Source organism: Colius striatus, chromosome 4, assembly GCF_028858725.1.
Source record: "Colius striatus isolate bColStr4 chromosome 4, bColStr4.1.hap1, whole genome shotgun sequence".
Taxonomy (NCBI): Eukaryota; Metazoa; Chordata; class Aves; order Coliiformes; family Coliidae; genus Colius; species Colius striatus.
Window position 1 is genome coordinate 1,306,309 of NC_084762.1, and position 5,674 is coordinate 1,311,982.

Here is a 5,674-nt window from a genome sequence, read left to right on the forward strand (position 1 = left end):
CCTGGGTTGTTTCCTCTCTCTAGCTGTTCTCTGACAGAGTGATTTTATTCCACCTTTACACTGCTATTTCCTAAGTTTCATATCCTCTGTTTTGAGTTCAGATTGCCTGGCTGCAGGCTTCAGCTGCCTCAGAGAGTGAATAAATGAAGGAGTTCTCTCATTATGTGGTACAAATGGCCCCCTCCTCCCCTCCCCACAGCCTGCTCCTCCAGGCACTTCATTTCACACCCCTTTGCAGTTGGAAGCCGGGGCCTGTGCTATAGATCAGCTCATTTCTTGACTCGTGTCCCATTCTGACTGTGATGGACGTGTGCTGGTGTACTGCACACCCACCTCGGCTGCTTTCTGCGGGATTACCTCTGTGTGGTGTTTCTCTTCCTCTCCTGATAGGGCAAACCATGCCTCACAGCAAGGACTGGGATGCTGGTTGTTGGTGTGAAGGCAGCAGAGCACCAAAGGCAACTTTGAACAAGAACAGGGTGACTCAACGTGGTTTTTAGAAGCGCCTCAGTGGTTGAATACAGCAGCTCGTGTCTGCGCTCAGAAACATCTGGAAGGCTCAAGCCCCCTGGCTTTCCACAGTTTACATCATTTATGTGCTTTTGTTGCTCTTACTTGGTTATTCCTCAAGATCAGGCAAGACCAGGGGCTTACAATCAGCTTTGGAAGGGGCTGATGTAAGTCTGGAAACGTTCCCTGACTTGACCATTAACACTCTTTCCCATCACAGAAGCTGAGGAAATGGGGACAAAACTGCAGCCACGTGGACAGAGCGGTGTCTGAGCCTCTTTAGGTGGGACACACTGCAAGCAGTGATTGCCAGCCCTAACGAGAAATCCCATGGTAGGTTGTGGTGGTGGCTTGGTTGGTTTGTTTCTTGTTAGAACGCTAGCTCTCGGGCTCCTGCGTCCGTGCAGGGGTGTGCAGCAGGGTGTGCTTTCCTTGTGCAGGGGCAGGGAGTGTGCAAACATCCTCCTCCAAGGCTCCAGCACACAGCACAAACATCTTTTTTGTCCCTGTGTCTGAATTTATGATTAATATCTGCAAGCTCTGGCAATGCACCAGTAAATTCAGTGCCGTGCCACCACAACAGCCCTTTTGTATGCAGACAGAGACCTTCCCGGGATGTACTAGGTACCCCTTGCTCTGCCTTCAAAATGCTGCATTCAAATACATGCTCATGGAAAAAGAAACTGATGAATCTTCAATACCAGGAAGGTCTGAGGCCATCAGCAGACTTCTAACGAGTAGCAGGCTGCGTTTGTTCTCTTGCAGTGCTGCTGAGAACACGGTCTTGCCCAGGGGGGCACTCAGCAGCCAACACATCCATTTAGAAAAGTGAGTTTGTGAGGTACCAGTGGAGCAAAGTATGGGAGGAAGAAAAACTGGTGCTTAAAAAGGCTGCTGTGTATTGAGAAATCAGGCAGGAGGAGGGAGGCAGCGATACAGCTCGGGAAAATGAGGCATTCAGAGCCGAGCCCTGCGTGTGGGAAGAGCTGGGGAGCTGGAGCCTCCTCCTTAGAGAGGCCTGAGGTGCTCCAAAGCCCTGGGAAGGGATCGTGGGGGCAGAGGTGCAATTACTGGTCTGTGATTCCAGAAGGGATGTGTTCTTGTACCTTACAATTTGGTTTCTGTAAAGCTGGCTCTGTGATGTTAAGGCTCTTTCAGCTTTTGAATAATTTTAAGTAGCTCTTGCAGCGTATTTAATCTTGCTGTGTCTTGCTCTTGTGTGGGGCTTTGTGGTGTCCTTCAGTTTGTTTGTGCACGTTTGGAACCAAAGGAAGTGTTGGAAAAATTGCCCAGCAGAGGAATCACAGAATGGTAGGGGTTGGAAGGGACCTGTACAGGTCGTGTTTTGGATGCATTTGGAGGTTCTCTTTCTCTCCTGACTATCATAAACACTCCCCAGATCCCAGGAATGCAGTTCATGCAGTCTTCTTCTTGCAATTCATGTTGGACATCAAACCCACCCCATGCATTCTTTTTCCCCTTGCAGCCCAGACCACAGAGGTGGCTGGTGGCTTGATCAGACCTTCTAGGTCATGACAAAGGTGCTGCATTAACTGTACCTGCTGAGAGAGCTGCTCTCACAAAGTGTCCATGTGCAGCCGAGCTCTCCAGACAACAAACATGCCTCGACTCTCAGTAAATGATACCATCATGCAAAGGAAAAGAAATCCATCTCTTTTATTAGTTCCAATGTCCCTTCCTATTTTCATTCCCATGTCCCCAGCTCCCGTTTAATTCACACACGCCTTCTGGGGTAGCTGGTTTTAATTTCCTTCTAGCTGTGTTTCATTCCTGCTGGTGCTTCACTGCTGCTTTTCCTTTCCCAATTGGTTGGAAAGGTTTGTTCTTCCTTTCCTGTTAGTCTTTAGATGCTTGCTCCCAACAGGGGCTCAGTGGGCCGACGTGACGGGGAACAGTGCGCAGTGTCAGATGTGGTGGCTCATCTCTTGCTCTCTGTATCTCTACACAGATAGCCTGTGCTGGCAATGCTTTTGCTACTTGTCTTACATTGTAGTTTTTACAGCTATTTCTCTCACGTTCAAGCTAGTGGATATCACAGAAGCCACAGAATGTAGCCATCAAGGCAGGACATGTAGCTGCATCAAATGGTCCAGTGCCTTTGGCCCTTGGGCAGCTTGTTTTTCCTGTGAGCGTGGAGAAGGAAGGAGTGTAGGCACATGGAAGCTGTGTAGAGCTGCCAGTAAAGCTGGAAAAAAACCCCAACCCAGTGACATAGGTAGCACATTTCCAAGGCTTAGGTTTTTAGCTCTGAAGGCATTTAAAGTTGTAAGTACCTTTGTTTGAGCAGAACTTGGGGAGGAACAGCGAGGTGTTTGGTAAGGACTGCTGCCACTTCTAAAGCTTTTTCTCTTCGTTGTGGTGTCTCAAATGGCAAATTCAAAGGCAAAAGTGTCCTTTTATATTCCAACCTTCATCAGACAACAGTCCAAACTCTTCCCTAGGGTTGCTTCCATAGCCTAATGCCAGAACTACTTTGATTAGTCTCGGGAAAGGATAAAATAGCCCTGAAGGTCTGAGGCCGGTTACTTCACTGTTACACTCTCCTGTTCCTTCACAGGGCTTTGGAAAGGTGAGGCCTGGGATCAAGTGACAGCTCCCTGCTGGGAGAAGGTCTGTTGGGCTCTTGGATGGCCAACAAAATGCCTTTCCCAATTCCAACAGGGATGCAGTTTGGGCAGGCTCCATCTTTACGACAAAGATCATGGACCCATCCAGCGGAACCGAGCTCAGGGTGTTGTACGGCCCCAGGGAAGCCTGGCACTTGTGTCACCCTGCCAGGTTTTAGCAGCTGTCTCAGTGATTCACTGCTCTCATTAGGTAAGAAACCTTCTCATTGTATGTCCCTTGCCTTTTCTGCAGTTTGAGTCTATTCCCCTGGCCCCTGGGTGCAGAGTGCTGACGCTCACACACTGCTCCTTGGCTGCCTCTTGGTAGCCTTTCCTTTGACTAAAGCATGTGATAAAGGAATTAGCATCATTGTACAGAGTGAAATGCTTCCGACTCCTTTAGCTACGTAAGGCACACAGGGGAAAGGAACTATTTAAAGCAGGATAAGCTGTTAGCTGTTTCTGAAGTGGTTGCAGGAAAATGTTTGGTTTCTGTAAGGAGGGAGAGCTGCAGCACAGTTAAATGCAGAGGCTGTGGGCGCTGCAGGGGTGACGGGTGCTTCCTCTTAGAGCTGCTTCTGACAGCACCAGCTAGTTTGTGTCTTTCATCTCTGCAGATGAACTTCAACTTGCTACCAAGTTCAAAGGTCAAATTTGCTTTTTTTGCTTGTCATCATGTAGATCCTTGCAGTTCTTTTGTAAGTGCAAGGGTGTAAATAATTCATGAGAGCAGAGCCACCAGCTGCCAGGTAAGTCCTGATTCGTGGCAGCCTGCTCCTCCCTGAAGAACACAAAGGATGTGGCTGAGCACTGGCCACAACCAGGCTGTGGTGTGCTGCTGGAGGCCTGTTGGAATCTGGCAGTTAAGGTGAGAATAATACAGGCAGAGAAAAAGTATTGCTGCAGGGAATCTTCCCCTTGACATAACCTGGCAAGTGCCCTTTGGGGGGTTCATTAGGATCAAACCAAGCAGGAATTCTATTGGAAGAAGAAATATTGGCAGCATATCTAAAAATAGGAAGACTGTTCCTCTTACAGGAGCAAGTTTGGGGATGTCAAGCATAGCAAAAATCAATAGTGTAATCAGACAGACTGATGGAGTATCAGAGTAACTGCTGCTATTCACTGCCTCACCTGGAACCTGACAGCCAGGACGTGTTTGAGGGTCGGCTCTTCCCAAAGCTACGTGTTTTTATCTGAAATGACTCATTTTTTGTAGGGGAGCTTGGCCTCCTTCTCCACCAGGCTGCTCAAGCAGCAGGGGCTCACTCCCCGTGCCTTGCAGAGTGCAGCAACTACAGCTGCGTAGCTTCCAGCCAGCCGGGAGACACCAGCCCCAGTGAGCAGGGACCAGCCGGGGAGTGGACGTGGCCTTACGGTGAGAATGCCACCACGGGAGGCACAGGGAGGGTCTCTCCTGCCTTTTGGGAGAGGTGTGGAAGGCTGAGGGAGGCTCGGTTGCTCTCTGTAACTGAAAGGATGTCGTAGCAAGATTGGGGTTGGTCTCTGCTCCCAAGTAGCAAGTGAGATAGGACAAGAGGAAAAGGGCTCAGGTGGTGGCACGAGAGGTTGATTGGTGCTGAGGCAGAGCCATGGTGCAAGGTCCCAGTCACAGGGTGCTTTGCAGTGCCCTTTACTGTCTCTGCTCAGCAGTGCCAGTGCTGTGCTGTTTGATGTGCAGCTTGCAAAAGAAACCCAGAGGCACCTCAGCATGAGGTTTGACCTGGGGGTTGGTGTTGTGAGCAAGGAAAGGCAACGGCCTGGCTGCCAAAGGGAAGGTCTGTGAGGGCTGCCAGCAGGGCCTGATGTTCCTGGGGAGAGCAGTTCACTCTCCTCCCTAGGACACAGGGAGCTGCTCCTCCTGCATGCAGACTGTGGATCAAAACATGGAACAGCCCCAGCAGACAACCACGTGTGTTTTTTTGCAGAAGGACGCTGCGAGGGACACCAGAAACGCTCCATCCACTGCCGGCCCCTTCATCCCCTCATCCAAGGACTGCCTCTTCCTCAGGGAGGACATTCCCTTCTGTAAGCCCTCAGTGCCCAGCTGACACCCATCAGCTCCTGCCTCAGCCTTTCCCCCGCACCCCCCGTCATCTCCATCTTGACACACCTTCTCTTTGCAGGAGCCCTTCACCAGGGCTGAGAAGCTCAACACCACGGAACACAGGCAGCAACTCTGCATCACTCCACTCTTCCATCTCTGGCTGGCTGCTCAGCCACCGGCCTCCTTCTCTTCCTCCTCCTCGCAGCAGAGAACCGGGCAGCTACCGTGGATGATGATGCTGGCGTTGGTGTTGCCCAGCTTGTTGGTGTTGCTGTGGTCCTTTTGGGACCTAGAGGTGATGAGGGTGGAGGGGCAGCCCTAGCTCGTGATGCACAGGAGGGTCAGTGGGGGGGCTTGGCCGGCCGGGCCGAGCGCTTGGACTTTGAAGCGTTTTGCAACCAAAGTGCCTCTGTGCTTCTTTGCTATCCCACCCCCCCTCCCTCTCAGCATCACCCGGCTTACATCTCCCCACCTCGTTCCCCAACAGACA